Source organism: Mobula hypostoma, chromosome 3, assembly GCF_963921235.1.
Source record: "Mobula hypostoma chromosome 3, sMobHyp1.1, whole genome shotgun sequence".
In the NCBI taxonomy this organism is placed as follows: domain Eukaryota; kingdom Metazoa; phylum Chordata; class Chondrichthyes; order Myliobatiformes; family Myliobatidae; genus Mobula; species Mobula hypostoma.
The window spans coordinates 108478737-108488557 of NC_086099.1; the positions used below are offsets into that span (position 1 = coordinate 108478737).

A 9821-nucleotide genomic window follows, 5' to 3' on the forward strand; every position below is an offset into this window, starting at 1 on the left:
GTACCACAGAGGCAAAATTCAAAAGGATGAAGAATGCAAGACTGAAGGGGCTGTATTTATATAGACTTTGTATTCAGAATAAGGTGGGTCAACTCATGGCGTAATTAGAGACTAGTTGATATGACATTGTGTGTATCAATGAGTAGTGGCCGAAAGAAGGTCATAGTTGAGAGTTTAACATCAAAGGATATACTTTGCATCGAAAAGACGACAGGAAGGCATAGGCGGTGGTATGACTCTGTTAATAACAGAAGGAATTACGTCTTTAGAAAGAGGTGACATATGGTTAGAGAATGTTGAATCTTTGAGGGTGGAGTTAAGAAACCAGGGACAAAAAAAGCATTATGGAATCATAAATAAGTCTCCAAATAGTAGCCAGGATGAGGGGTTGAGATTGCAAAGGGAGCTGGAAAAGGCATGTAATAAGCATAATGTCACAATTGTAATGGGGGACTTCAATATACAAGGGAATGCAAAAATCAGGTTGGTGTCAGATCGCAACAGAGGGAATTTGTTGAATGCCTACGAGATGGCTTTTTAGAGCAGATTCTGCTTGCGCTTATTCAGGGAGAAGCCAGCTTAGTTTGGGTGTTGTGTAATAATCCAGATTTTATTTGGGAGTTTAAGGTAAAGGAACTCTTATGAGGCAGTGATCATTATATGTTTGAATGCATACTGTAATTTAAGAGGGAAAAGCATAAGTCGCATGTATCAGTATCGGAATGGAATAAAGCTAGTTACAGAGGCATGAGAGAAGAGCTTGCCCAGGTGGAGTGGAGGAGGATACTGCAGGGTTGATGGCAGAGCAGAGGTAGCTGAAGTTTCTGGGAGTAGCTCACAGGGGGTAGGATGGATAGTTCCACAAGAAGTTGTTCTCAAATGACAGGGGTTGGTAACCATGGCTGACAAGGAGAGTTACAGACTGCATAAAAGCCAGGAAAGTGTATATAAGGTAGCAAAGGTGAGTGGGAAGTTGGATGATTGGGAAGCTTTTAAAATCCAACAAAAGCAACCAAAAACATGATAAGAAGGGAAAAGATGAGATATAAGGGCAAACTAGCCAATAATATAAAGTAGGATACTAAATGATTTTTTTCAGTTACATAAAGAGTAAAAGGGAGGTGAGAGTTGATACTGGACCATTGGAAAATGATGCTGGTAATGGGGGACAAAGAAATAGTGGGTGAACTTAATAAGCACTTTACATCAGTGTTCACTGTGAAAGATTCTAGCAGTGTGTCAGAGGTCCGTGAGTGTCAGGGAGCAGGAGTGAGTGGCATTGCTATAACAAAGAAAACAGTGCCAGACAAACTGAAGGTCTTAAGGTGGATAAGTCACTTGGACCAGATGGACTACATTCCAGTGTTCTGAAAGAGGTTTCTGAAAAGATAGCAGACGGATTGGTTATATTTCATTGGATTCTGGAGGACAGGAAAATAGTGAATGTCACGCCACTCTTTAAAAAGGGGGCAAGGCAAAAGAAAGGTAATTAAAGATCAGTTAGCCAAACTTCAGTGGTTGGGAAAGTATGGGAGGTCATTATTAAGGATGACATTTCTGTGTATTTGGAGACTAATGGTAAAATAAGTCAAAGTCAGCATGGTTTTTATCAAGGGAAGTCTTGCCTGACAAATCTGTTAGAGCTCTTCGAGGAAGTAACAAGCAGGGTGGACAAAAGAGAGGCAGTGGATGTCATTTACTTGGATTTTTAGAAAGCATTTGATAAGGCTGTTAACAAGGTAAAATCCCATGGCAATACAGGAAAGATACTGACAGGGATAGAGGAATGGCTGACAGGCAGGAGGCAGTGAGTGAGAATAAAAGGGGCCTTTCCTGGTTGGCTGCCAGTGACTAGTGGTGTTTCTCAGGTGTCAGTATTGGGACCACTACTTTTCACATTGCTTGTAAGTGATTTAGTTAATGGAATTGATGGCTTTGTGTCAAAGTTTGTAGGTGATACCAAGATAAGTGGACAGGTAGTTGATTTTGAGTTGATATGATTGCAAAAGGACTTAGATAAATTGGAAGAATGGGCAAAAAAGTGGCAGATAGAATACAGTGTTGGGAAATGGATGAAAATGCATTTTGGTAAAGGTAACAAAAGTGCGAACATGGGGAGAAAATACAAACATCAGAGTTGCAAAGGGACTTAGGCGCCCTCGTGCAATACCTCCTGAAGGTTAATTTACAGGCGGATTCTATGGTAAACAAGGCAAATGCAGTGTTAGCATTTATTTCAAGGGGAATAGAATATAAAAGAAAGAAGATAATGCTGAGTCTTCATAAGACACAGGTCAGACCGCAGTTGGAGTATTGTCAACAGTTTTGGGCCCCATATCTCAGAAATGATGTGTTGTCGTTGGACAGAGTCCAAAGGATGTTCTCCAGGATGATTCTGGGAGAGAAGGGATTAACATATGAGGAGAGTTTGGCAGCTTTGGGTCTGTACTCACCGGAATTTAGAAGAATTCAGTGGGGATCTCATTGAAACTTACTGAATGTTGAAAGGAATAGATAGGGTGGATGTGGAGAGAACTTTTCCTCTGGTGGGTGTATCCAGAACTGGAGGGCACAGCCTCAGAATTGAGGGACGACCTTTTAGAAGAGTGGTAAGGAGGAATATTTTTAGCCAGACAGTAGTGAATCTGTAGAATGCTCTGCCACAGAGAGCTGAGGACACCAAGACTCTGGGTATATTTACAGTGAAAATTGATCATTTCCTAATTGGTCAGGATATCAAAGGTTTTGGCGAGAAGGCAGATGTATAGGGTTAGGTGCGATCCAGTATCAGCCGTAATGGAGCGGACTTGATGGGCTGAATGACCTAATTCTGCTCCTTTATCTTATGATCTTATGGCAGGTACCTTCCTCCCCAAGGAAGGTGGTTGACCCCAGTCCAAAAACCATGGGCTTGGTCTCTACCAGATTCAATTTCTCACTTTTGGTTCAGAGTTTAATTTTCATGGAACACAAATGGCATAGTGGACAATACAAGGCAAGATGTGAGCTCTGATCTGTTCAATCCAAGTTGATAAAATTTACTACAAGGTCCGTGCAGTGGTGAGAAATTCAAGTTATTTTCACCCACTGCATATAATAAAATTTAAATGCAGAACACCACGTCAAAACATCAAGAGATATATAATCCAGGCCTAAGTTTGCTCTCTGTGCAACTGCTACAAATAAAATAAGCTGATGATAAATGCCAATAGGCTTCCGTGTCTGTTTCCATTCTTGAAATAACGGACATGAAATCAATGAAGGATTCCAGCGGACCATGCCAGCTGTAGTTACACACCACTGGATGGTGAAGACCTCATCAACGTAACATTAGCTAAATTCAGACTTCTTAAATCCTATGTGAAATCTGCAACATTGCCCATTGCACTTTTTGGCTGCATGCCTTTGTGAATGGCTTCTGCAGTGACGGTCGTATTAGGACCTGCTGCAACTAAAGGTAGTGTCGTGCTGTACACAGCTCTTGTGAGTGCCGTCGCATGGTTGGGGTTGACACACGGCAACAGAGTAGCACAAGTGGAACTGCTGTAGCAGCTGCCTATAGACTGGTTGTACACCAGTGAATAAAGAATGTTTTTTTTTAAAAGGTGAGTTTTTACTGACTACAATTGACTTTAAGGTGATTAGTGGCAATACAGAAATTACAGGATGGACGTAGGGCTAACGTCTCCAGATCTGCCAGACCTACTCCAGCCGTTGGGCTCTGGTGCTATTTGGTGGAGTTTACAAGCACTTCCCATGACTCTGGTTTAACATAATTTTTGACATTGAAATGTACTGGAAGTGCTTTCATATAATTGTGCTACATTAGCAATGTAAGGACCATTTTCATTTGTTATTAACTGAAAACTTGTGCAACTATCTCACTCGATCTTATGGCCAGCTATCTACTATACTGTACAACTTCACTTATGAATGCATAAACTCTTCTCAGCCTTCCAGCCAGGTCCAGGTATCAATTTTAACCGATATTTCAATGACAGACTCCTCCAGCTTCATCAGGAATGATGCCTCGGCCTGCCCAGTCTGGTGGTATATATACTCAATGGCCATTGGCTGTCCCTCCAGATTGGCTGGTCCTCTACCAATCAGGTTTCTTCTGTCCGCCTTGTTTAGACTGAGACCTTCATTTTTGATGAAATTTTAATATTCTCTAGTCTTAGAACTGGAATATGATTTTAAATGATATTTTTAATTTTCTGCTTTTGCAGCTTGCTATTTGAAACTGAGAATACATTTTTAAAATCAGGATTATTAGAATTAAGAAAATATGCTGTTGGACACTTGTGTGAATTAATCAGTCTTTGACTGTGGGTCCTTTGAAATACATAAAGGATACTGAAATTCAAAGGAAATTAACATTTCCTCTGAATACTGGTATCCCCTTAACATCTACACATTTTACACATGAAATCCAGACGAACTCAAACATAACTGGATTAGATTTGCAGGTACAAGATCTTCCACTAAATTCCACATATTGAAATATATTTCTGCTGTTTATCCAAACCTCTATCCTGTGACTAACTTGCTGTCCTGAGTTTTCTTTAAAACTCATACCATCAGCTGACTCAAGATCGGCAGCAAAAGTAAATTGTGCGTAAATATAAATAACAGAAGAGCTTAGTGCACACTCATATTTTGCCGATTGTTACCCCTATTGTTACACATTCATTCATCAAAACCCACTGATGGAATATTTTGCCTGTTCGCTCATCATACTACAGAATGATAAGAGCAGTAGTTGATAGACTCAAGTGTACATTCAATGTCTAACTATGTTTATACATAAACAAGGTATTTGGAAACTGATGCACTATTCTTCATTGCTTCATGGTGGAATACGAGTGCTTTAATCTTCTCAAAGTGATTACTACCATAGCAGAAGTAGCACTTCATCTATTTACATGGTAATTTAATTAGCATATTCAATTTTTATAATTTGAGTTTAATAATATTTACGATAAGCGAAACATTTATTCTTGGTTACATTCATGAGATCTTACAGTTTCTGCATAGCAAATCATTGACACTTACAATTAATATGGCCCCTCCTCCACATTTACAAATCTCACCTTAGAGACATTTCAAAATGCATCTTGCACTTTCAGTTTAGGCTAAATTTACTTTGTGACCCTATGAGCTTTTACGGTTACATAATAAAAAAAACTTTTTTTTGTAATTACCAGTCATTATTCTTTGGAACAATTTCAACAAATTTCAGCAGACTCTGAAGATGCCTCAGGGAAATACGCTCTTTGCTGCCACCTCCTGGTGCTGATAGACTGAATTTTCCTGTTAACGAAAACAACATACGAACATAATACAATAACGGCACTGACAGACAGCAAAGATATAGTAAGCATGTAAAAACTAATATAAGACATTAGCCAGCAAAATCCTTTAAGCAGCTTCTGTAAATTGAAATGAACATATAAGTGTAACGAGCCTTACACTTCAGTGTTTTGCTTCTCTTCATCTTAACATTCTTCGGCTGGCTTACTTTGATTTTGTCCTCTCTCATAACAGCAGCTGTCACTCTCTGTAGAGATACGCGAACTGATAAACACCTGCAGCTCCTTCTTGGCCAATTTCATCACTGTCACAGCATTGCTCGCATCCGAGTGACAAGGAAAAGATCACACAGACTCCCGAGCAATGAAAGGAAGGAAGGGAATTTACATGGTGCAGCATGTCAGCACAACTACTGCTATGCCAAGACAAAGCATATCAGCCATACCAGCCAGAAAGAACATTCTTTAAAAATGCAGACTACATAGCATGAATATTTTATCTCCTGCACCTTTCCTTGGATTAAGTGTGTTAGAGAGGGTGAACAGTAATGGAAGCTGAGCAATTGAAAGTCCTGGTGCAACAAAAGAAAGGAAGGGCATTCAGAAAAAAAAATAGTTCATGATTCTTTCTGCATAAATCCTGCTGATCCTCAATCATGTTTCCCTCATATTAATTTCAAACAGATTAGTTTAGGTTATGCCAGTTTTCAATAAAAAATCCTTTTAACAATACTTAAAGCAGAAATACAAGAAGCATTATTCTGCTGTCATCATATCTTTTGTTACTAAAGTCCACATAACAAACCCTTTTATTCACTAGAGAAGTATTCTGTACTTTCATTTTCCTTTCAGCATCTGTTCATTGGGATTATAAAGCACTCCCTTTGTTCCAGGCAGCTATCATGAAGCGACCAGCCCTAGAAGTCACTTGCTTATCTGCATATCATGTAAACTAAATTAAGGCTGGAAATGGAGCTTAAGTGAACCTCCTAAGTTGCTTTAGGTATGCAGAAAAGTTCATTGCCACAGAAGAACACATCTTAGCTGCTCATATACAGTATTTCACAGCTTTACTCCACACAGCTACCTAATCCCCATTACTTTAGAACCATCTACAGCAACTTACTATTAACTCCTTCCTTCAATCCACCTGCTTTTGACTCTCTCAAAGGACTGTCAGCTCAGATCAAGGGAAGCACTTTTTCATACAACCTAAACTGAGCAGCTGGTTCGAGTAAGAGAGTCTTATATCAGCCTTAGATGTTTATAGAGTGCTGCAGGTTATTTAAATTTTCCATGTGTTGTGAACCTCCAGCTTTTAGCAATAAATTGCAGATTAAATTCTAAATGCATCCAACAATAGGTGCCTTAGAAATCCTGAAGGCATGTGCATGCTTTTGCCATGGAACCAGTACTAACACTGAGACACACCTATGTCATTGGATGCTAAACAATAACACATCATGGAAATTGCTTTACTTAAGATATGTAAGAACATGTACAGACAAGTGTGAAGTGTTGCACTTTGGGAGGACCAATTATGGCAGGTCTTACACAATGAATGGTAGGGCACTGAGGGATGTGGTGGAACAGAGGGATCTGGGAATACAGGTCCATAATTCCTTGAAAATGGTGTCATAAGTAGGTAGATTTGTGAAGCAAAAGTTTTCTTTCACATGGCCTTCATAAATCAATGTATTGACTACAAGAATTGGGATGTTAAGTTGAAGTTGTATAAGACGCTGGAGAGGCCTAATGTTGAGTATTGTGTGCAGTTTTAATCAGCTATGGACAGGAGTAATGTAAACAAGGTTGAAAAAGTACTGAGAAAATTTACAAGGATGTTTCTGAGATTTGAGGAAGCACCTAGTTATAAGGTAAAACTGAGTAGATTAGGACATTATTCACTGGAATGTAGAAGATTGATCGGGGATTTGATAGAGGTATACAAAATTTTGAAGAGTATGGATAGGGTAAACGGAAGCTGGCTTTTTTCACTGAGGTTGAGTGAATCTAGAACTAGAGGTCAAGGGCTAAGGGTGAAAGGTGAAATGTTTAAGGGGAACATGTGAGGGAACTCCTTTACTCAGAGGGTGGTGAAAGTGTTGAAGGATCTGCCAGTGTAAGTGCTGGATGTGGGCCAATTTCAATAATTAAGAGAAATTTGGATAGGTATATGGATAGGAGGTGGTCCGGGTGCAGGTCGATGGGACTAGACAGATTAATGGTTTGGCACAGACTAGAAGGGCCAAAGTGCCTGCTTTTGTGCTGTACTGTTCTATGACTCTGACTATGTTCCCAAGTCCCACTAAAATCTCATTTGCAACTAGTCCCAGATTTAAAAATAGAATGTTCTGTCTCCAATAGATATCTAAATAAATCATTACAGGCATAAACAAAGAAACTAACAAGACTAAAGTAATCCTATTAAAAAATATGAACTTTATTTCTTTCTGCAGTGCCTAACAGCACAATATCCAAATTCACCAAGGCATAAAGAGTAACTTAATATGTATAAATATTCATTTCTGTATATATTTCTTGTTATTTGCTCGTAGGTATTACATGTATGCAATTAACCCATGCACATCATCATCCTGAAACTCAGCATATAGTTTGTTTTCCTGCCTTCAGGTTTAACAATTACTTCATTTTCACAATTAGATTTTGCATTGAGACTTCACTTAAAAATACTCTTCACATTTATTTAACAAAGTACCTTTCAAAGAGTGATCCGCAATGTGAATAACATCTTTTAATATGAAAACAATAGAAAGCATATAGAGTTCTTTCAATCAAGACAAAGTTTAACCCCTGGCGGCTTCCTACCTTCAGATTATGAAGTCTGTTGCTCAGCTGTGCTTTCGGCGTGAAGATGTTTCCAGTTATAATTAACATGGCACCTTACCATAGAGGTTCATTTCTCTTCCTCACCAAACAGGCAGCAAGTATCCTGTACTAATAGCTGAGAGCAGCATGCATTCAGTACCTCAGCAGCATCTAACTAATGGCCCCCAGGCAGGCGAAACTTTTACATGCAGCTAGGTATTTGAATTCTCTTCACTGCAGGACTTTCATTTACAGTGACAGGCTGCTGCCAGACGCAACCAAAGTGCACCTATCAGAGGCTCCCTATGCAAAACTCAATTCCTCACCATTACGAGCAATCCAACATACCAGCATCTCCTCCGGCCTTTCTATTAAATAGACACTTTCTTTCTTAAGCTGGAATGAGACTATTGTCTTAACCTTTGAAAACCAAATGTCTTGGATTACTTTCTAAATATTATTCACTGGCATTGATTTAAGAAACATTTTGTTGTGGAAATACAAATATACAGGGAGAGTATGCAGCCAGTCAAATATTGAAATCTGCAGAAAATATTGTTATGAAAATGCTAAGAATAAAATGAGTATATCACCTCATTCCTTGTGGATTTGCCTCTCACAATCCTATGGTTCCTGGAGGAATGGTTCATAGGTAACAAGGGATGTGTTGTGAGACTTTATTAATGATTTAATTAATGAATTAAATTAATATAGATAGTAAGCTCACAAAAATAGTAGAAAGTATACTCAAAGCACTGGCTGCCAAGACTATGGAATTGCCAGAAATACCTTGGGTCAGCTTCAGCTCACAGTGTCATTTGTCACACAGAGGAGGAAGGGAAACGAATGAGGGAGAGGTATATATTTTGATCGGAATGGAATTTTCATTCAACAACATTTGGAGCACTAATGTAGCCTACTAATGCTTCAAAATATTGCTATGTCTTTTTCCTCAACAAAATGTACTCTAGTTAAGGTTCTTAAGGCAAAATCAAGTTCTCGTCTTTTGAGTGCTCTGTAAGAGCTTGAGCAATACTTATACTTGTGCAAATTCCTTTCTGCAACTCATTCTGATGAATGGAATGAATATAGCAGTCAGTATTAATGTGGACAGATAAATAGTGTGGTCCAAGGTTAAGCAATCAGTAATCCAAAGGTCCCATTGTCCTTTCGAGTCACAATCTCCGTTTATTTTCTGATCTATTAATGGTGCTTTATAGATAAACATAAATTGATAAAAAGTCCAGACAAATCCTGGGCACAAAAGGTAATTTCTTCCCTCAAAATCTCCATTACATTTATACCCCACTTCAGTGCATCAATTTCACTGTTCCAAAAGACCAGTTAAATGCTTTTATGTAGGACTCTTTTGATGTCATTGTGTTGATTACATAATTAGAATTAATGTGTTTGATTAGTTGTTCTCGTTCAAATTAAAGATTTATCACTCAGGTAATTATTTGTTTGATATATGATAATAGGTAAATGACACAATTTTCGGTTTGTTCACACGGTCTCCTATTTCATTCTGTTCTCAACCCTTCAAAGTTTAAACTACATTTAAAATCAAAGTCTTTTCACTAAATGTAATCTTGGGATTCATCCTCTAACAGGCTGCCACGAAACAAAGAAACACAATAGAATCCATTACAATTCCACACAACAAACACCACCAAACAC

General features: G+C 38.6%; 1 protein-coding gene across 1 annotated transcript in view; it reads right to left on the reverse strand.

Annotated features, from left to right (window-relative positions):
• ndst3 (N-deacetylase/N-sulfotransferase (heparan glucosaminyl) 3) overlaps window positions 1-5490 on the reverse strand; it is a 1028434-nt gene extending 1022944 nt beyond the window's left edge. The window contains exons 1-2 of the mRNA XM_063043575.1: window positions 5473-5490; window positions 5205-5313 (exon numbers count right to left, since the gene is read on the reverse strand). The gene's annotated coding sequence lies outside the window, so the exon portion shown is untranslated. The remainder of the gene's footprint in view (window positions 1-5204; window positions 5314-5472) is intronic.
• Between the last annotated feature and the right edge of the window lie 4331 nt (window positions 5491-9821).